The 23,044-nt window shown below is 39.0% G+C and overlaps 1 pseudogene; it reads right to left on the reverse strand.

The window, feature by feature from the left end:
• Window positions 1-1,993: 1,993 nt before the first annotated feature.
• Window positions 1,994-2,403, reverse strand: LOC106734240 (60S ribosomal protein L30 pseudogene; annotated as a pseudogene).
• Between the last annotated feature and the right edge of the window lie 20,641 nt (window positions 2,404-23,044).

Consider the following 23,044-nt stretch of genomic DNA (forward strand, 5'->3'; position numbering starts at 1 on the left):
TGAACAGATTGAGCAGACAGAAGATGACTCCAGACTGAGAAAGGCAGCCACGGGAATGTGCTGCGATCTTTTTTTTTTTTTTTAATTTATTAGCATCATAATCATCTTTATATTACATTGGATTACATATAACTTTACAGTGTATTACATTGCTTTTTCAAAAGGGAACGCCATGCTTGTCAGTCAACACGGAGACATTAAAATCCCGATTCGATATCTTTTCTTTTTATTTCCTGATCATTATTATTATTCCAATTATTTTTTTTAACCAGTCAATCACTATTTCTCATTTTGCTTGTAACAAAAACTTGACCCATGATGAAATACTTCTCAGACCAATCCCGTTGAGAATACTGTACACGTCATCATCAACAGGTAATAAGCCATATCTGAAAGAACTGGTTCCAGGAGTATAGCTCGCTGACAGCCTCTAGCTGCTGCTTTCAGGATCCACTGCAGCATCCACATGAGGCCACACCTTCTCTAGTGCCAGAACCAGTGAGGGTCCTAGAGACAGAGCCCCACCGAGTGCACAATTCCTCTACTTGGCCGTCTGTTCAGGAACGCCCCCATCAGCCTGGCCAACGCTTTCTCAGAGCTGCACTTCAATCTGAGGCTCTTCCTACTCATACCATATACAAAAAGAAATTCTTTCCACCTCTCTTTTCACAAGTGTCAGAATTTCATTATGATCTGAACCTCTCCCTGTCCAGTCCTACCCAGCCCTACCCCCTCCCCATTTATTCTTCACAGGTATTTCCCCCGATTAAATTTCTCACAAGTCTATTAATAATTCCATTTTAACATCTGCTTTCCAAATGACCTGAACGGATATGCTCAGCTTCTGAGAACAACTCCCAGAACAATGGGACAAAGCTGGTACCCACAAAGGGGCTCCAGCCTACTGGACTGGTATGAAATGTATTCATGTTGGAAAATTAATTATAAGCTAAGTAATGTATAGTGATTCAATGTATAAAATAAATTAAAATATAATATATCATCTAAAAAAGAAAGATAATTGAGCAGTCACCATCTTAACTGCCGTTTTCAAGGAACAAACCATCTCTGATGTCATCTGAGCCACCATGTCTTGTTCTCAACACCCATGAACTTTGGGGACCAGCAGTTAGCGTAATGGCTATGTCGCTGGACTCCCACGTAGTCGACCGCGGTTCACGCCCTGGGCCCAGTGGCTTAAAACTCACGCCAGGCGCGTGTGCGTGCGTGCCCAAGATCCCGAGAGGAGAATGGAGGAGAAGGGATTGCGGCATGGTCAACCCCCCTGGGGGTTGATTTCTCGCTTTCTGTCTCTCTGTCTTTCTCTGTCTGTCTGGTGAGCGCACGCGCCCTATAGCTAAAAACCTCTCCAAAAAAAAGAAAAATAACCATGAAGTTTGGGAAAAGACAGGGAGACCCTCTACTACAGCTACCATGAGAGGGAAGAACACACCACAGAACCAATCTCACCAAGAAAAAAATAATACTAATTGAAACAGCAGAAGTGTAGTCCCTTCCTCATAATGTTCATGTTAATTCTTGGGAATTAAACCATTGTATCATTTGAAAATAATTATGATTTTTCTACATCCTTTCAATTTTTTGTTATTTTTCATCTCTTTTTCTTGGCCTGTTGCACTGAACAAGATATCTAGTGCAAAGTTAAAGTGGTGATAGTATACATTCTTATCTTTTAAACAGAATGTTTTTAACAACTTATTAATAAATATTGTGTCATCTCCCTTTGTCTCTTGGTCCAGAAACGCCCCTTCACACTCTGCTCTGTGAAGCCAGGGTTAGAAACCTGCATACTACATTTTCCAGATGCTGGTTTCCAGTTAAACTCTGCCAATAAGAGTATTGATGGCAGATTGGAGGGCCAGAAAAGAGAAGAAAGGACTCCCTGTTTCATTTTGTTAGTTTGTTTTGTTTCTTTCTGTTTTGTTTTTAAACAAGCTCTGGCAAGCTTTATGAAAGAAAAATGTTGCATGATTTACTTTTCACTGGTCTGTTCGGGTGTACTTCTAATGATCTCGGAATCACCTGGATCAGTGATAGCCAGTGTGACACTCTGTAGTATTTTCCACATGCTGTGCCCAATTCGATATTATTGCCACTGCAGTGATGGACACCAGTTTTGGCCAACATGGCATAGTACTCTATTTCAGACTTCCTCAAAGCTGGGTAGTGGTTGGCGAGGATGACCAATTTGGCTTTGCCTCGTCTGCTCATCTTCCGAGTCTGCTTGTACCCCAGCACATACTTCCCACTTTTCATAACAAGTTGGAGCCGAGAGTTGATCGACTACAGCGACTTTTTCATCTTCGTTGCGGCCACCATCTTCCTGCCTTAGGTGCAGGATGGCCCCCAACCAAAAGCAGCCGCCAAGATGGCCGGGAAGCAAGAAAGGAAAAAGCTTGTTTTGTTTCTTAAGAGATTTTTTGCTATAGGGCATGTGCACTTGCCAGACAAAAATGAGAAATCACCCCCTGGGGAGGGGTAGGGGTGGCCATACCATAATTCCTTCCCCTCTCATGATTTTGGGTACACACACACACACACACACACACACACACACACATGCACCCAGCATGAGTCTCAAGTCTCCGGGTCCAGAACTCGGACCACACTCAGCTATGTGGGAGTCTGGCTGCCTTAACCACCACACCACCTGCTGGCTCAGGACTCCCTATGTTTTTAGCTTCTGTTAACAATTCTCCTACAGAAACAAACAGCTTCAGCTCCCTAAAATTTCTGACACAAGCATCAGCCCCAGACTACCTTTTCTGTACAAAACTCTAAATCTACAGCACCACCTCCTGATCACATTGGTCCTCTCTAAGAGCTAGAAGTCGACTTCTTTCAGAGGAATTAAGATTACTAACCTCACAAAGTGAGTAGAAAATGTTTCCTCTTTTTTATTCTCTGGAACAATCTGAATACAATTAGTTATTGTTTACTGGAATGTTTGGTAAAATTTGCCAATGAAACCATCTGGCATGGTTTCTTTAAGGGAAGATTTTTAAACTATTAATTTAATTTCTTGGACCATTATGAGATCATCCAGGTTTTCTTATTTTCATGAGACTTTTTTGAGAGTTTGTACTTTTCAGGAAATAAATCCATTTTAGCTTTAAAAAAAAAAAATTCTATAGGGACCCACAAATGGCAGAATGGTTACGTTGTTAGACTCCCACATAGTCAGCCACGGTTCAAGTCCCGGACCCAGAGGCTTAAAAATTCACGCCAGGCACATAAGCATGCATGCCCAAGATGCCTAGAGGAGACTGGAAGAGAAGGGACTATGGCAAGGCCATTCCCCCGGAGGATGATTTCTCACCTTCTGTCTCTCTGTCTCTCCAGCAACCACACGCACACTATAGCAAAAATCTCTCCAAAAAAAAAATCTATAGGCAAAATGTTATTCATTATATTCTTAATTTTTTTTACTCCAAATCATCTGTGCTTATACTCTTTTTTCATTCTCAATAACTTTTTTTTGGAGAGGTTTTTGCTATAGGGTGTGTGCACTTGCCAGAAAGACAGAGAGACAAAGAAACAGAAAGCGAGAAATCACCCCCCCCAGGGGGGATGGTCACGCCGCAATCCCTTCTCCTCCATTCTCCTCTAGGGACCTTGGGCATGCACACACACATGCCTGGCATGAGTTTAAGCCACCGGATCCGGGACTTAAACCACGGCCAACTACATGGGAGCCCAGCGACAAAGCCATTACGCTAACTGCTGGTCCCCTTAATAATTTTTATTTGTACTTTTTCTCCTTGAACCACTGTTCCCAGAGGTTTGTCAATTTTATTTAGCTTTCCAAAGATCTCTGTTTTGTCTCTTTCTATTCTTCCTATGTTATCAATAGGTTTTTGTCTCTTTCTATTCTTCCTATGTTATCTGTTTTCTGTTTCATTAATATATGCTATCTCCTTTCATTTCTTCCTGATCTTTTAAGGACTTTGTTTTGATACTCTTTTTTTAATGTTTGGATATATATATGTACATCATATTCATGGGTGCATGTTTTCTTCAAAATATTATTTTGGCTGCATCTTACAAATTATTTGTTAGATATTCATGATTATTCAATACTTTTATTAAAATTTCTCTTTTAGTTTACAAATTATTTAGAAGTATTTTTAAAGTTTCTATCATTTGATACAAAGTACCTGAAAATAAAATGTTTAATATTAAGCAAAGCAAACCAGACTAGACGAAGTTTGTATGTCTTTGCTCAATATATAGCGAGTAACTGTACTTTATAGTAGAAACTGAAAGACTGGAAGACACAATAGCAGAAGCACCTAGATACCTATCAGAGACAGTCCGGGAAGAGCTGGGCAGTTGTGGGGGAGAAAAGAACTCAAGGGGAAAACTTTAACAGATACAAGAATGGAAAGTTCTGGTGTATGTAATATCTTCCACATGCAAGGCATTTATGCTTTGAGAATCTATATCACATGGTGTAAAAACGTACAATGATTAAATGTAAATTTTGAAAATGTCCTAAGAGCATGAGTACAGTGTGCTATGCAAGTCCATTGAACAGAGACTGTCAGTTATGTTGTTAAAATATTCTCTATCTTTTCTGATTTTTTTTAATCTTCTAGATTTATTAATTACTGAGAGGAAAATGCTTTAAATCTTCCACTCAGCTGCCAAATTCTCTACCTCTTGTCTGTTTGAATTCCTGTCAATCTTTGCTTTATGTACTTGCAAGTATATTATATAACAGTTTAGAATGTTCCTATCTCCCTGGCAAATTGAACCCTTATCATTATGTGGCAGACCGGTTTGTCTCTAATATTTCCTCCGCTGAAGTCTCCTTTGTCTGACTTAATATTGCTACATCATCTTTGCCTAAGCCTGTAAACTTTATTAGTTACCAGTGTATGTAAGAAATCGGAAATGGATGGCAGTGTCCTGGCATCTGTATCCAAGAGGCCCGGATGATTCCAGCCACTTTTTCTTTTCTTACTAGAACACCGTCTCTTCTCAATTACATGTGTGGATTCTCCTTGCAGTCAGCCTTCGAGTGATGTCTTTGTTACAACAAAAGCAATATGGCAGGCTTTACCCCCTCGCTAGTTGTCCCTATGAATAACTACTGAGGCTCCATTCAGTGGTTCTGTAATCAACTACATATGCGTGTAGGCATTGCTCCTTTATCTCTTGTGGCTAAATTGTCATTGTCTAAAAGCTGCATTGATGAGCTTCCATCTGGCATGAACAACAAGTGACTCTAAAAAGAGTCCTATCGTAACAGTTCGGGGGTTTTGTTGTTTGTTCGTTTGTTGGGGTTTTTTAGTCAATTAAAGTCTACTAATAACCACTTCAAAAATGTCTTAAGCTGGGCTGGCCTTGTAGCCTAGTAGTTAAGGGACTCAGATTCCACATCACTGAGACTGTGGTTCAAGTACCAGCCCCACTGGCTTGAAAATCACGCGAGCACACATGTACGTGAGTCCAAAATCTGGACAGGATGGAGACATGGCAAAGAGACTGCAGCATGACAATGCCTTTTTGAAGGGTGTTTTCTCCCTCTCTCTGTCTCTGACTCTCTGTGGTGAGACCATGCCCCCTCTGGTAAGTAAGAATATATAAATATATACATGCATGTAAGTATATATATTTTAAGTATATTAAGTTGAAGCAGTATCCTTTTATCAACTTATTTATCAAGCTCCTTATCAACGTGAGTCTACTAACTACACTTGAATAAGATGGCTACCATAGCTGATAAGTAAATGTTAAAAGATCATTGACAAGGGGCCAGCAGGAGGTGTAGTGGTTTTCGTGCTGGACTCCCACAGGGCCTACTGTAGTTTGAATCCCAGATCTGCCATTTGAAACTCATCTTGGGCATGTGTGCGTGCATGCCCAAAATCCTGAGAGGAAAATGGAGAAGGGGTTGCAGGATGGCCATTCCTCCTAGGGGTAATTTCTCACTTCCTCTCTCTCTCTCTCTGGCAAGTACACACACCCTGTTGCAAAAATCTCTCAAAATAAAAAAAAAAAATTTTTTTAAAAAGGATAATTGACTAAAATCTAAACTGGATATCAAAGTGTTTCCTTTTTAATCATGCCTTTGTGCCTAATGGCTTGCTGTGGCTGTGGGACATACTGAAGATGACACAGTAAAGTGGAGGGGAAAGTATACTGGAAGCCCAGTCTCAGTTCTGTTGTTTGGCAGCTATGTGGCCTTGAGCACATAAATTAATCTCCCACGTCTCCCTTCATCTGTAAAAATGGGAGTTAAAAAGAACTATCTCAAAAGATTGATTTGAGTAAATTAATTAAAGTATGTGAAAAATAAGCACTCAGTAAATAAATGTTCTCTTAACACGTTCTCCTCGTTGAGGAGAATAATCTTTCTTGAAAGCAGGGATACAGTTGAGCTGTTGTCTGTTAAATGAAAACTGAAGCTTGTTATAAGGGATCAACCTTCCAACAATGGATCAACTCCACTCTTGGCCTATCTTTACCAAATTCAAGTCTAAGCTATGTCTAAATAGAATACAGAATTGAATGGCAAAGTCTTACTATGTCCATAGGGTTGAACTATAAACTGAAACTTTTGTCATCAGGTTTTAAGCAACACAATTCTGTGGGTATTTCTCCATGTTAAGTAAACTCCATACACACATTTTGGAATTGCTAAAGCTAAAACATAACAACTGTTATATATTCTGAAACCAGTTTAGATTTAAGCTAGAATTCAGAAGATGTTAGAGAGCAGCACCTAGTGGGAAACTGTGATACTGCAACCCACTGGGTTATTAAGTGAATTTTTTTTTTTAAGAGACAGAGATTTTTGCTTTAGGGTGTGTGCACTCTCCAGGGAGACAGAAAGTGAGAAGTCACCCCCAGGGGGGATGACCATGCCACAATTCATTCTCAGGATTTTGGGCACACACGCGCACGCACCTCCAATCCAGGACTTGAACCATGGACTATATGGGAGTCCAGCAACATAACCATTATGCCACCTAATGGTCCCAAAATGATGTTTTCAAAGAAGCTGGAAGATAAGCTTTTGAATGTTGCCAACAAAAAAAAAAAAATTAATGTTTGAAGTGATACTTACATTAAATACCCATAATTACACAGCGTATGCATGTATCAAAACATCACACTGTAATCCAGTATGTACCATCATTATGCATCAATTAATTTTTTAATAAATGATATTGTTGGTTATGGCCATGAAAATTTTAGTACCTTCAAGCAGTTCTACTTTGGTAGATCAACCCTCCCCCCCATCTCTTTGTCACGCCCGTCAACAAGACCTGTCCATTTGCCTTTTAAATGGCTGAGTCTTGCACTTTCGACCTCCACACTCACTGCCCCAGTACATGCTGCCATCTTTTATTGCCTGGATTCCAGAAACAGCCTAAGTGATTTCCCATATTCCAGACCATTCTCCACAAAGCAATCATACAGTTCTTCTTCTATAGCATCATTATAATTAATTATGTCACTCCCTGTCCAGTACTGGCTCATTGTCTTTTGAATAAAGAGATAAATCTCAGGACCAGCAGCTGGTGTAATGGCTATGTCGCTGGGCTCCCATGTAGCCGACCATGGTTCGAGTCCCGGACCCGGTGGCTTAAACTCATGCTGGGCACGTATGCATGTGTGCCCAAGATCCCGAGAGGAGAATGGAGGAGACGGACTGCAGGATGGCCATCCCACCTGGGGGTGATTTCTCGCTTTCTGTCTCTCTGTCTCTCTCTGTCTTTCTGGCAAGTGCATGCATCCTACAGCAAAACCTCTCAAAAAAAATGCAAAAAAAAAAAGAGGTAAATCTCTTACTACAGTCTTCTCTTTACCCTGGATGCCCTTCTTCCTCTAGACATCATCTCTCCACACAGCCTCTCTTCATTCTTTGCTCCAGCCACACTGAGTGTCTCTCAGTTCCTCTGAGAGAGGAACACACACTCCTACCATATTGCTCTTGCCTCTGCATCTTCACACCACTGTTCCCTTAGCCTGGAGCCTCCGCACCCCTGTTTCAAACATCTGTCTAATTTTCACTATGCTTCAGGTTCAGCTTAGCTTTCATCCCTCTGGGAAGATTTTTCTGACCTCTCTAGAATGAAATAGGTTCCCTTGCTCTGATTTTATACATAACTGTTCTCTCTCCATCAAAATAGCAGTTTAATTGTTTGCTACCTCTCTAGACTATAAGATTTGTAAAGACAAAGTACACACACCCTGTTGCAAAAATCTCTCAAAATAAAAAAAAAAAATTTTTTTAAAAAGGATAATTGACTAAAATCTAAACTGGATATCAAAGTGTTTCCTTTTTAATCATGCCTTTGTGCCTAATGGCTTGCTGTGGCTGTGGGACATACTGAAGATGACACAGTAAAGTGGAGGGGAAAGTATACTGGAAGCCCAGTCTCAGTTCTGTTGTTTGGCAGCTATGTGGCCTTGAGCACATAAATTAATCTCCCACGTCTCCCTTCATCTGTAAAAATGGGAGTTAAAAAGAACTATCTCAAAAGATTGATTTGAGTAAATTAATTAAAGTATGTGAAAAATAAGCACTCAGTAAATAAATGTTCTCTTAACACGTTCTCCTCGTTGAGGAGAATAATCTTTCTTGAAAGCAGGGATACAGTTGAGCTGTTGTCTGTTAAATGAAAACTGAAGCTTGTTATAAGGGATCAACCTTCCAACAATGGATCAACTCCACTCTTGGCCTATCTTTACCAAATTCAAGTCTAAGCTATGTCTAAATAGAATACAGAATTGAATGGCAAAGTCTTACTATGTCCATAGGGTTGAACTATAAACTGAAACTTTTGTCATCAGGTTTTAAGCAACACAATTCTGTGGGTATTTCTCCATGTTAAGTAAACTCCATACACACATTTTGGAATTGCTAAAGCTAAAACATAACAACTGTTATATATTCTGAAACCAGTTTAGATTTAAGCTAGAATTCAGAAGATGTTAGAGAGCAGCACCTAGTGGGAAACTGTGATACTGCAACCCACTGGGTTATTAAGTGAATTTTTTTTTTTAAGAGACAGAGATTTTTGCTTTAGGGTGTGTGCACTCTCCAGGGAGACAGAAAGTGAGAAGTCACCCCCAGGGGGGATGACCATGCCACAATTCATTCTCAGGATTTTGGGCACACACGCGCACGCACCTCCAATCCAGGACTTGAACCATGGACTATATGGGAGTCCAGCAACATAACCATTATGCCACCTAATGGTCCCAAAATGATGTTTTCAAAGAAGCTGGAAGATAAGCTTTTGAATGTTGCCAACAAAAAAAAAAAAAAGATTAATGTTTGAAGTGATACTTACATTAAATACCCATAATTACACAGCGTATGCATGTATCAAAATATCACACTGTAATCCAGTATGTACCATCATTATGCATCAATTAATTTTTTAATAAATGATATTGTTGGTTATGGCCATGAAAATTTTAGTACCTTCAAGCAGTTCTACTTTGGTAGATCAACCCTCCCCCCCATCTCTTTGTCACGCCCGTCAACAAGACCTGTCCATTTGCCTTTTAAATGGCTGAGTCTTGCACTTTCGACCTCCACACTCACTGCCCCAGTACATGCTGCCATCTTTTATTGCCTGGATTCCAGAAACAGCCTAAGTGATTTCCCATATTCCAGACCATTCTCCACAAAGCAATCATACAGTTCTTCTTCTATAGCATCATTATAATTAATTATGTCACTCCCTGTCCAGTACTGGCTCATTGTCTTTTGAATAAAGAGATAAATCTCAGGACCAGCAGCTGGTGTAATGGCTATGTCGCTGGGCTCCCATGTAGCCGACCATGGTTCGAGTCCCGGACCCGGTGGCTTAAACTCACGCTGGGCACGTATGCATGTGTGCCCAAGATCCCGAGAGGAGAATGGAGGAGACGGACTGCAGGATGGCCATCCCACCTGGGGGTGATTTCTCGCTTTCTGTCTCTCTGTCTCTCTCTGTCTTTCTGGCAAGTGCATGCATCCTACAGCAAAACCTCTCAAAAAAAATGTAAAAAAAAAGAGGTAAATCTCTTACTACAGTCTTCTCTTTACCCTGGATGCCCTTCTTCCTCTAGACATCATCTCTCCACACAGCCTCTCTTCATTCTTTGCTCCAGCCACACTGAGTGTCTCTCAGTTCCTCTGAGAGAGGAACACACACTCCTACCATATTGCTCTTGCCTCTGCATCTTCACACCACTGTTCCCTTAGCCTGGAGCCTCCGCACCCCTGTTTCAAACATCTGTCTAATTTTCACTATGCTTCAGGTTCAGCTTAGCTTTCATCCCTCTGGGAAGATTTTTCTGACCTCTCTAGAATGAAATAGGTTCCCTTGCTCTGATTTTATATATAACTGTTCTCTCTCCATCAAAATAGCAGTTTAATTGTTTGCTACCTCTCTAGACTATAAGATTTGTAAAGACAAGACCTATGCCTATTGTGTTCACCCTTATACCTTCAGCAGTTAGCATAGTATCTCAGTAGGAACTTAGTATTTGCTTAACTATTGAAATGAATTTAAATCTAATACATAATCAGTTGAACCACATAAAATTGTCTTTTTTAAGGTCAAAATTGTCAAATATTGGCACATACAAATGTTCAACCTAATCTAATGGATGCTACCAATATGAAAGAAGAAAATAATCTTTTTCTTTTTTTTTTTTAGAGAGGTGTTTTTGCTATAGGGCATGTGTGCTAACCAAGAAGACAGAGAGAGACAGAGAGATAGAAAGAGAGAAAACACATCCCCGGGGGAGGGGATGACTACGCCGCAATCCCTTCTCCTCCATTCTCCTCTCGGGATCTTGGGCACGCACGCACATGCACCCGGTGTGAGTTTAAGCCACCGGGTCGGGGACTTAAACTGCAGTCGACTACATGGGAGTCCAGAGACATAGCCATTACGCTAACTGCTGGTCCCAGAAAATAATCTTAACAATCGATATATATTATTAGATCATCGATATATATTATTAGATCATCAGTAAATGCCTTTTTTAACATAATTTTTATTTTGACTAAAATCCTTCATTCTAGCAATATACACAGTAAAAAACTCATTGATTCAGAAAGTGACCTTCAAAAGGAAAATCAAAGCTTTGTGTCCATTCTTTAAAGTATAATAGACTACTAAAAAGTAATGTTGTGACCTTGCTTGAGTGGTTTGACTAATAAATGACTTTCTGACCTCATCATGCCAATATACTAGTCATCTCCTGGCCATGCATGCATGGGAGTTAAATCTAGAACATTTATCATTCGGCAAATACGCATTGTAGCCGTTACGTGATCCATCATTCAGCACTTCCCACATGTGGACATCACCCAGCATGTCCAGCTCCAGAACCATTGCCTTCATTTGAACAAGCAATTTCAAAAAAGCAAGCAGCTAGCTAAATAAATGCATCTGCGCCTCCCCTGGAACCCATTCATACTTTCGAATAAACATGCTCGATGGGATAGAACAGGATGGTGGGCTCCCGGAGAAGAGGAAATCTGGCAAGCAGATATTTTTGTGCAGCTGACTATTCCTTAAAAGCTTCATATAAGACTAACAGAAGGCAGGGGGGCCAAGGTAGAGAGAGAATTTTCTTTAGCCTAGTTAATTGCTTCTCTAGTTTTATAAACAGAGATAGCCTGTTTCAATTTCCAGATGCAATGGATTCTTCATGAATAGTCAGTGATTTGGATAGTTTTATGTATTACATATTTTGTATTTTAAAATCCATACAAAGTTATGTATTCTTGCCAAAATACACTGATGGCTGCTTCTATTTATTACTGCTCTGGTTCAGAATTTTCTTAACTTCTGTTCTTTGTGTCTTATTGGCTCCCAAGTAATTGTATTTTATGCTAAAACTTCCATGTTCTTCTCAGTCAGATATGATTTGAGGCAGAGTTTAGAAAAATTCATTGACCTATGATTTTGTTCTTATTTATTTGAGAATGGCTTTTTAATGCAATTTTAAATTTAGTAGTTTAACTCTTCTTGCTAAACAAAAATTTCTTTTGAGAAAAAAATGAAAAGTATATTGTTCCATTTAATATCAAGCTAAAATACCACAAATATTTTGATTATCTTCCTATAGGTGTCTCTCCTGATATGAGTGTATGGTGTATGAGGCAGGGAGAAATTTATCTTATTTCTAATATATTAATTTCATTTCTCTGTTGAAGATTTATTCAAAACTATAATGGGTGGTTTAAAATGCTTTGTGCTATAAATCAAAGTGTACAGTTGAAAATATGACAGAATTTTGATGTAATGATCTACTGGACTATTACAACACAAGTTCAGGATAGTGGAGAGAGAAGTTTATTTGAGCAGAAAACCTGGATCCTAGTCCATGACCCTCCATTTCCCTGCTGTGTAGCTCTGGGCAACTCTCTTACACTCTCTGACCAGGTCTCTCTGCTTATGGCAACAAGAAAATTAATGTGATCTTGGATTCTGTATGAAAATGGAGAATAAATGTCACATTTATTTTCATTCATTTTCCTAAATTGAACTAAATCTGGTCCTTTCCCTGTAATAGACACCACTGGTTGCCTGCCCAATGTCCACTCCAGTGTTCTAACAGGACCTTGATTTTTTTTTCCAGGTGACAACACTTTGCCACCTCAGCCCTAGCCAAGGTAAGCAAATCCTGAGGGGCCTTAATGGAACACTTGCCAGTAAATGACTGAGACACCCTAGGAGGCTTGGATGCTTCTGGGAAACACTTACTCCATCTTTAAAAGAGACACAGAAAGACATGCTCTTTTTTCCATTGGACATAGGCATCACTAGATGTGAAATCAAAGAAGCAACTTGACAGTAAGAGAAACCACAGTCCAAGGACAAGACCAGGGAGCTGAAGAAAGGAAGGAAGAAAGATGAGAAGAATCTGGCTCCTCAATGGCATTGCTGTCCAGAGTTAACCCGCTCTTCAGCCACCCTACCTTTCCACTTTGTGCTGTTTGTGATAACATTCCTTATTACTTAGTCAACTCAATCCAAGTTTGTGTTGTGTATAGCTGAAAACATCCTAACCTACTGCATACCTTACCATTCCAGTTAATTATAAGTCTAGTGCTAGTCATTTTCAAGAATTCACCCCCTGTTGGGTCAGGTAAGGATCCTTGGACTAAAATAGAAATCACTACTGCTGTTATTCCTTAGCAAGCCCTTGAGATGCATTCACGAATGGCCAACTCCATTGACAGTACACTTTCTCTATACCAAGTTTGGCCAAAGGGATGATCGCTGAAGTTCCCAAAGCCTCAGTCTACTAAGTAACCCAAGTAGCCATTCCAATATGTGACAGGCAAAACTTTGACCCCATGATTTCACTCCCTGCTGTTATACCTGTGTGTGTTACATTATATATTTAACAAAAGGAATTTTGCAGACGGAATTGGGTGACCTTAAAAATGGAGAGATTATCTTGAATTACCCAATGTAATCACATGAGCCCTTATAAATGGAAGGAGAAGGTAAAACAGTTCATTGGAGAGATGAGACAGAGAGGCAGGAAAGAGTCAAAGCATTAGAGGTACTCAATTCACCCTTGTTGGCTTTGAAGATGGAGGAATGGAACCGTAAGCCAAGAATGTAGGCAATCTAAAGCTAACAGCCTTCAGCTGACCACCGGTGGACGAGGAAGGACCTTAGTCCCACAACCACAAGGAACTGAATTCTGTCAACAAACTGAATAAACAAGGGAATGAATTCTTCCCCTAGAGAATCCAGAAAGGAAAGTAGCCTGTTGACCTTGGTTTTAGCCTTATGAGATTCAGATGAGCCTGCCAGACTTCTGACATCAGAACTGTAAGAAAATAAATTGGTGTTGTTTGAAGTCAATATGTTTGCAGTAATTTGTTGCAAGAGCAATAGAAAACTAATGCACTACATGAAGTTCTGCCACAGCTGGGGCGCTCATCTCCAGAAGGCTCTGGTCTCTGTCACCCTTAGAATTCCCAGCCTTCTACTGCCCTTCACACTCTTGGGGATCAAATCACATTCCTGGTGATCAACCCATTCTATTCCTCTACGCTTGAAATAGAAAGCTTACAACCACAAACAATTACACACACACAAACATACACAGACCTTCCATATCCAAAAACACAGTTACAGGGTGGTCTTCTCTCTGACGGACAGATATTTTCCCTCCAAAAACTAAATCTACTAACTCTTCCCTTGGAAACTAGGCAAAGAACAGAAAAATAACACCAAAAAAAGTCACATTTTTCTAAATTAACTACACAAATACCTTTTTGGGTATTCTGTAATTATGGACTTTAAAGATTCTATTAAATTTTGCTTCTCCATAAGGAAACCGGATAATATTGTCAGGAAAGTTCTTGTGAAGATAATCATATATCTCTTTCCAGACTTAAAGAAATAGAGCCATGAAAAATGTTAGCTTTGACTTTGAATAAAACAAAATAAATTTTTGCACCCAAAATAATAGTTTTGCTATTTTCCTCTAGCCTTTCTTACTCAGAAAAAAAGAAAAACTGCCTTAACAGTGCCTTCTGGGATTGTTTACTGCTACTGCCACATTTTCTGCAAGAGCAGTGAGCTTCGTGTTCATTTGCCTGACCACATTCAAATTAGGTTGGTCCACTGGGTTGCTTTTTAATGACCTTTACTATTCATATTAATCTGTATGTGACTGAGCTTGTCAGTCTCTCTGATAGCAAAAACTCTAATGATCAATTGATTTCTGTTTATGCACCCACACACATTATATATAGAAATATACAAAGGGCAAATAAAGTGTGGCTTGTGTGTACATATTAGTGTTAATATATTATATACAAAGGGGCTTCAAAAAATTCATGTGAAATGTAAATTATGAAAAAATGTAAATTTTGAAAAAAACTTATGCATGAATTTCAAAAATTTCTGGCACCAAGGTAGAATCATACTTTAATTCTATTTTTCCATGGACTTTTTAAAGTTGTCATGTATGTCCATCTAATCTACCTATATTACTGTTTGTCAGCACATGTTATTTGCACATACAATACACGTATTGTTTACACATTACTTATATTTATTCAAACTTCATTTAAAAGGTAAATGCGAGATCACACTAACAATGAACAAGAGTTGTCTGATTTTTCTTTCATACACTACTGTGTATGAAATCCCCTTCAACTCCCTTCAGTGTCTCCCAACCATTTCCAGGAGCTATGGGATGTCCTATGTGTGCTCAGAAGCTCAGTGCCCATCCCATGCACTGATGACTGCTGCTATGGCTTTCAAGGCTCACGGAGACCCTAAAAGAGCCTTGCTGGCCTCATACAGCCATTATATGTCATAATGTCCCTCAGTCAACACGATAGTGCTCCAGAGCTACCCTGCTGGGCCAAAGCTGCTGCAGATTCTAGTGCCCACAACACAGCACCATCATGTGCCCCTGCTACATTAAGACAGGGCCACTTTTGCCTGAGGATTTAATACTAAATTCCCCCAAAACAGTGTTACCAGGTGTTCTTGAAAGACTTTAATGAATTCTAATTGCAGTTCTCTTCCAAGGAGAGTCCACAGGGAAGTAGAGGGCAATCTGAGTGAAAGAAAGAAAACTGGATTCCAAGTGACCCTCTTTTCCTCCAGGACTGGGATTTCTTTTTTAATTGCCAGAAAGCAATGTGATCATGCACATGCATGACATGGGAGACAGCGACAGAGGGAAGAAACTACCCAATGGGGTGTGCTCACATCACAATCCATTCTCTTTCATTTCTCCAACCTGCCAGGACTTAGGATACTTATGCAAACACAGCTGGCATGCTTTTCAAGCCACCAGTGCTGGAATTTGAATTGCCCAGGATTTTTTTTTAATTGTGCTAAAAGTGTGTACCTGACTCCCTATTCCCTGAGTCAAGTTATTTTCCATAAGGCTCCAAAGTCCTGGTGTAAATAGCACCACTCATTAATTTGTTCAACAAACAATAAGGGCCTGTCAAATGTCAGACACTACTCTGACTTAAGAGACACACTAGTGAAAAATCAGACATAGACAGTGCCCCAGATATGACTAAACCCTGGAGTGAGGGGAAAAAAGCTTAGACATAAGCTGGGACCTCAACAAGGAGAAAGAAGAAAAAAGAGAGAAAAAGATGGGGAAAGAGAAAAAGAGAAAGAGAAAGAAAAAGGAAAAAAGAAAAAGAAAGAAGGAAGGAAGGAAGAGAAAAAGAAAAAAGAAAAAGAATATTTTCAAGTATATGATTAAAAATACATGTATATCAAAAGATTCATGGAGTGTGCTGCATTTACATGTACTTTGTTGTTCAGAATTATGTTTTTATTTATGTCATAGTTACATAAATATGCAAAAGCAGCATGGGCATAGGTAGTGGGATTTAGGAGTTAAGCAACAGTTTAGCATCGCATTAACTTCATGTTATAATCCTATTACCAATCTGTATGGCTTTGAGTAAATCCACCAACTCTGCCTCAAACTTGATGCAACAACTATATGCAGACATAGAAATCATATCCCTAGGTATTATGAAATACGAGGAATGAGAGATGAGAGGTGAAGGAGATAGCAAGCCTCCAGTCTTAACTGGGCTGGGCTCCTCTGTACCCTAATCTTTTTCCACTTGTGACTTTCTGAGCTTGCTTTGATCATCCCCTTTCTGTCCAACACTTTACTTTCTTTCTTCCATCTGTTATCCAGGTTCTAGTAAAAGTCCTGAATGAGGCTAAATAATAGTCCCCCTAATTGTCAGAATCAGTGAATATGTTACCTGACATGGCAAAAGAGTCTGTGAATGTGACTAAGAATCTTGAGATGGGGAGAGTGTCCTGGTTATCCAAGTGTACCCAATGTGATCACAAGGGTCTTTATAAGATAGAAATTGAAGGGTCAAAATGAGAGAAGGCAATACAACAACAGAAGAAAGAGGGATTTGCAGATGCTACACTATACTGACTTTAAAAATGAACATGTATTATTACATAATAATCTATTTATTTTGTTCAATTGGGAGTAAGATGGAAAACATGTTCCAATCCTGCAACGCTAAAACCATGTCTATAGCAATGCCTTCAAGATTCGGCCTGTGAAAGTGCAGCCTAGATTAACCTTAACCTATCCAACCTAGTCACCTTGTGTAGGTTGCAATAAAAGCTACTGGGTCTTAAGAACTGTAAAAATGTTTGATTTAAATATATTACCTAGGAAAATAATATGTCAATCTGCTTCAACTACTTAGCCACAAAGGTCTTTATTTAAATGATATATTTTGTATGTAATTCTGAGTTTTCCATTAAAATAATATTAATTTTAAAACATAAAATTAAATATTAAATATTTTAGGAAATCCCTAAAAATTAAAATGGAACTACTACAACTGAAGAGAATAAGGAGAACATGGACCCCAAGCAGTTTGAGTTATCAAGAAGTTCCTGAGAGAAGTCCTCTCTCTCACAATGAGAGAGAACAAGTATAATATCGTGATACTAAAAGAAATATGTATTTGGTCTCTGCCCTGCTTCTTGAGCTAATATCTGGTCTTTGATCCCAGTTTCTGATGCAGAGTTCCTAAGGCCTCTATAATATCCTGAACAATAGGAGTATCTGAGACAGAATTCCAAACTTTCAGTGAGCACCTGGATAGCTTTAGATGGTGGCCAAGGGGAACCAGCCATGCAACTAAAGAAGGGAAGAGTGCTAAAAGTTGAATTTATCACCAATGGTAAATGATGTGTTCATCAATTTTGAGAAAATCAAGCTTGGTTATTTTCTTCCTGATTCATCCCTCTTATCAGTTCTCCACTACTCCCCTTATAAGTAGAAAGAGGGAATGAGAAATTTTAGTTCGATTCTGCAATCTCAGGCCAATCCCAGAACTGGAACATAGTACTTAGGTAATGTGTCTGAAATAAATGTACAGTCTTTCATATGTCCCTCTTTCCTTCTTCCCAAGATGATGTTCAAGAAAGGAAAGGGATTCTTGATTCCATATGTAGTCCCTTCCTGCAAAATGCTTAGACTGCGGAGCGAGAGGGTGAAGTCTGGGCAGAGAGTCTTTGGTGGTCGAAATCCCTGAATGGGGCCACTCAGAACTCAAATATAGGTGGCTGCTGATAGATTTATCCCAACGCCTGGCTAGACTGGGGAGCAGGAGACTGAAGTCTGGGCAGAGGGTCTTCGGTGGTCAAAATTCAGTCTACCAAATTCTCAGAGACACCCTTAAAAACAGGCAAGGAATGATTTCAGGGTGTCCTTCTGTAAAGTCAACACAGATGGCATTTGAATTTGTACATAATTGGAATGCATGTGTATATCTATAGCAACAAGGTGTGCAAAACTTGTGATTCCCCAGACTTCGACCACAGGAGAATATGATGTGACTGTTATGCTAATTAGCTCATTAATATTATGAATACAATTAACAAATGAAGTCAATTATCACTGGCAAGCATCCATTACAAAAAGATAAGTTGGTGTGCGCCAACCACGAGAGTAACTATTTGGCTGCATTTGTCCGGAAGCTATCTTTTCATCTTTGCTCATTTATTACCACTAAATAGATAAATGCCTGGGAAAGTGGGCTCAGCTCATTACTTATATATATTACCTTGATTATAATTTGACCTCATGCACATTTCAGTTAGAAGAACCCTACAAAATATCACTTCTATTTATAACACAGCCTCATCTGCCAAGTCTACAGGAGAAAGCCTAATTGGAAAGAATAAAAGGTTACCTTTGCGTGTAAACTGCACATTCATTTAGCCATCGATTTTACTTCTTTCTAATTATCAGTGGTTGCAGATCTCCCTGTAGCTTGGATATGGCTGTTTTCCCTCCTACTAACTCCTGAAAAATAGAAACCCTAATGATCAGATCAGTAGTCTGGGAAACTGTGCCGCCACGTGTGGTTTATTGAGGCTGTCAAAAATTAAGAAACATTGAGGATTCAAACTTCCACTTCCAGTAGCTAGTAATTTTGAAGCCAAAGGCCTATTTTTAACTGAGGATTCAAACTTCCACTTCTATTAGATAGTAATTTTGAAGCCAAAGGCCTATTTTTATGAGACTCTTCCACTATCTGTGTCATAAGATGTGCATATTCTTTGTAATTTAAGTAATGTTCTTGCCAGAATTCCCAAAATTAAGTATATATATTGTCACAGGCAGCTTTTCTTGCTATCCATCTGTGAGAAGTAAACTCATGGTGTCCAGCTGTGGATTTCAAACACTTTGAAGGATGAAACTGATCTCTACTGGGAGCCATCCCAGTCACAGTTTTCAGTTAAATGGCACACTGAGCCACCGTGCTTTGTCATCTGCCCATCTCCCTGCCTCTCAGTCACTGAGCCTCACTTTGTGTTAGTCAGTCAGCTCAGACTGCCATAACAAAACACCACAGAACTTCACAGAGACTTATTTTCTTATGGTTCTGGAGGGCTGGAAGTCCAAGTTCTGCCTGCCAGTCTGGCCAGGTCCTGCTGAGGGCTATCTTTCTGGTTTTAGATGGCCATCTTCTCTATTAAGATGATCTCTACAATACCTTAGTGTGGTCTTTGTCACAGGCTATGAAAGAATTTCACAAACTTAGAGTGAAAGCAGGTAGAAAGGAATGCATTCACTTTCCAAGAGAGGAAAGGAGCCAGATGCTAAGAGTAGTATCAGCCTGAAGGGTGGGGCAAGGAGCTATTATTGGGATTTAAGGAAAGGAGAGATTATGGTGGGGAAATTAGGGTAATCCTGGGACAGAACATCTGTTAGTCCTTGGATTGTTTGGTTGTTATCTCTGGTTGTCATATCTGGCTGCTGTAGTCTGCCATATATTCTGTCTTTAGTTTTGCTGTCAACCGTTAATGAATGTTACAATCTTTAGGTCTGAAGGCAAGAATTTAGAAAAATACAGGTTCAGACATCTGTGATGAAGTCAAGAAAGGACCAACTAATTTGGGATGAAAAAGGGAGGAGGAGAAAGAATGTCTGAAGCACTTGGGCATTTGAGATGAGCCTTTCCCAAAAAAAAAATATATATATATCTAAGGCACCAGCAAGACACTAAATTAACCCTTTTTTAGTCATTCATTCTCACTGTATCCTATGTAGAGGAAAGAGAGATATTTCTTTTCCTTATAAGAGCACCAGATAGACCTCATTAAACTTTCTTTTTCTTAAAATATTTATTGTAATTTCTGATTTACGTGTAATTATTACATATCTTTGTATGTTATAGAATGGTCTTTAAAAGTATGTATATGGTGTATAATAAACAAATTGAAGACATGAACATATCCACCTTCAACATTTAACTTTATGTTGTGAGCATTCAAAATTTGCTCCAATGGCTATTCTGTAAGCATATACTGAATTGTTTATGACATTCTTTACTGTGAGGTACAGTTCTAAAGAAAAACATGTTGATTAAGAATCAGGCAATAAGCAATCTTATAAATTAACAAAGACAATCTTAACATAGCCAATGGAAGAAGAATTTTTAATTTCTTTACAGAAGATTGTGGGAGATCAAAGTTTATAATCTGAAAAATCTGTGGGTATCTATCATTGGTTCTAGTATAGATAGGTAAAATTGTACATAACAATAGCTCATTAGGAAAAGATAAAAAAAAAGAACACTTTTATTCATACATTGAGTTTTTGTAAGACCATAGTACTGTACTGTACATAAAGAAATAAGTCTTCAAAAAAGCAAAGTTAAAACAAAATTGAAAAAGATGTTTAAAAGTGAAGACATGGTAAAGTCAGTAATTTGGTGACTTATAGGCTTTACAAACTTCATTTTATTTTGTTTTTTATTATTATTATTATAATTATTATTCAGCCCAAGGAACTGAACTCAGCTGTAACAGTATGGACTTTTTCTCAATTACCTAGTTCTATAACAATGAGTAATGGTTATGACAAATACATAAGTTTAAATCTGGGGATACAACATCTATCAATTAATTGGTAGATTTGTATGTAAACCTGCTTGTGTGTAAAATTGTTTAACTTACATTTAGTCCTGACATTCAATGTTATTATCAACATGTGTGGACTTATCCTTTTCTTCTAGTTGTTTTGTGTTCTCTTTCTTCTATTTGTCTCTCTTTAGCTTTCCTGATATAGTAGTTCCTTAAGTATTTCCTGAAGAACTTGTTTTCATTTTGGTGAATTCTTTCAGCATTTGTTTATCTGGGAAAGATTTTATTTCTTCTTCCCATTTGAAGGATAATCTTGCTGGGTATAGTACTTACTCTTGGCTGAAATTGCTTTTCTTTCAGCTTTAAATATATCTTCCCATGGGGACAGCAGGTGGTGTAACGGTCAAGGTGCTGGACTCTCACATGGCTGTTTAAAACTCACACTGTACGCATTTTCATCTGTTCCCAAAATTCCAAGAGGAAAATGGAGGAGAAGGGATTGTGGCATGGCCATTTCTCCTGGGGGGTAGGGGGGGTGATTCCTCACTTTCTCTCTCTCCATCTCTCTCTGTCTCTCTAGTGAGCTCAAACATCCTATGGCAAAAATCTCTCAAAAAAAAAATAGATAAATAAATGTCTTCCTATACTTCCCTTGTTTGCATTGTTTCAGCTAAGAGAGCTGATGTTTGTCTAATGGGGTAAACTTTGTAAGTAGTTTGGCATTTCTCTCTTGCCATTTTAAAGATTTTCTTTGTCTTTAATTTTTTTTTCTTATTTGTCTATGATATACCTTGGAGAGGATTTTTTTATGTTTTATCTATTTGGTGTACTTTGCATCTCCTGGATTTGGATATTTGCATGCCTCTCTAAATTTGGAAAATTTTCAGTTAATATAGTATGAAAGATGTTCTATATGCCTTTACCTGTCTCTTCACTTTCTGGATTATCTATGATGATGAAATTTGGCTGTTCAATGGTGTCCAAGATGTTTTTATTCATCTATTTTTTTTTCAGTTGCTTGGACTAAATCACAGGTTTTGTCTTCAAAGTCAGAGATTCTTCTGTGTGGTCTAGTCTGCTGTTGATACTTTCAAAAAAGGTTTTGATCTTCTGCAACATATTCTTTATCTCCAGAAGTTCTGCTGATTCTTTTTAAGTCTGTCTATCTCCTTATGAAGTTCCTCCATCAGGTCATGAAAGGATTTTCTCACCCTCTGCAACTGGTGCTATATTTTCCCTTGCATATTGATTAATATGGTCACAATTAATATTCTGAATTCTTTTCTGACATTTCTATGATCTCTTGTATTTTATCCCTAGTTGGTGAGGAGTGATGATCCTTTGAAGTAGGAAGGAGCATTTCCTGATTTTCTCCTATTAATAGGCTCTGCTTTGATTTTTAGTTACCTAGTGGTGGTAGAATCACTTCTTTCTACTTCTTCAAAGTATGTTTCTGTAGCTGTGTGCTCTTGCACTTCTCTATGATGTCCATAAGATCTGTGCCAATTTCTCTCCTCTACTGTAGGTGGGAATGTGGAACCACAGTAAGAGCTTAAGGTTTAGGTATTCAGAAGGGAGTTTCTCTCCTTCTACTGTCACAAGAGTTATGGAGAAAGAATTCTTCCAGCAACTCCTATTTTCAGGTATTTGGTTCTTGTATACCAAAATCTAACTGCTCCATATGTGGATGGAGGTTGTACAGATAGAAAGGAAGGTGGTAGACCAATTTTCTCAGTGTGCTTGCACATCACAAGGGCTGGAGGGCCCTTCCTCCCCAACAGAAGGCTGGGTGGGGGTTCTTGCTGATTAGTTTAAGCTGAACAGCTTGGCTTGGGACTGCCTGTTGGTTCTTCTGTCTCTGGGATTGCAGGGTCTGCCTCCTGCTCCTTCTTTCTCCCTCTCATTTAACTTTAATGATCCTTCGAGCTCTATCTCTAGAATAGTCCTCATAGAGAGCTCAAGTTTCAACCTGTAAATTTTGGAGGGACACAATTCAGTCCATTGCACCCCTGGTCCTGGCACACTAATGCTCTTTTTTGCCTTGATATATCATTCTTTCCCCTGTCAAAAAAAAAAAATGGGACCAGCAGGTGGCATGGTGGTTAAGGCGCTGGACACTCCTACATGGC

The sequence above is a fragment of the Tupaia chinensis genome, unplaced genomic scaffold, assembly GCF_000334495.1.
Source record: "Tupaia chinensis unplaced genomic scaffold, TupChi_1.0 Scaffold150006_1, whole genome shotgun sequence".
NCBI classification, from domain to species: domain Eukaryota; kingdom Metazoa; phylum Chordata; class Mammalia; order Scandentia; family Tupaiidae; genus Tupaia; species Tupaia belangeri.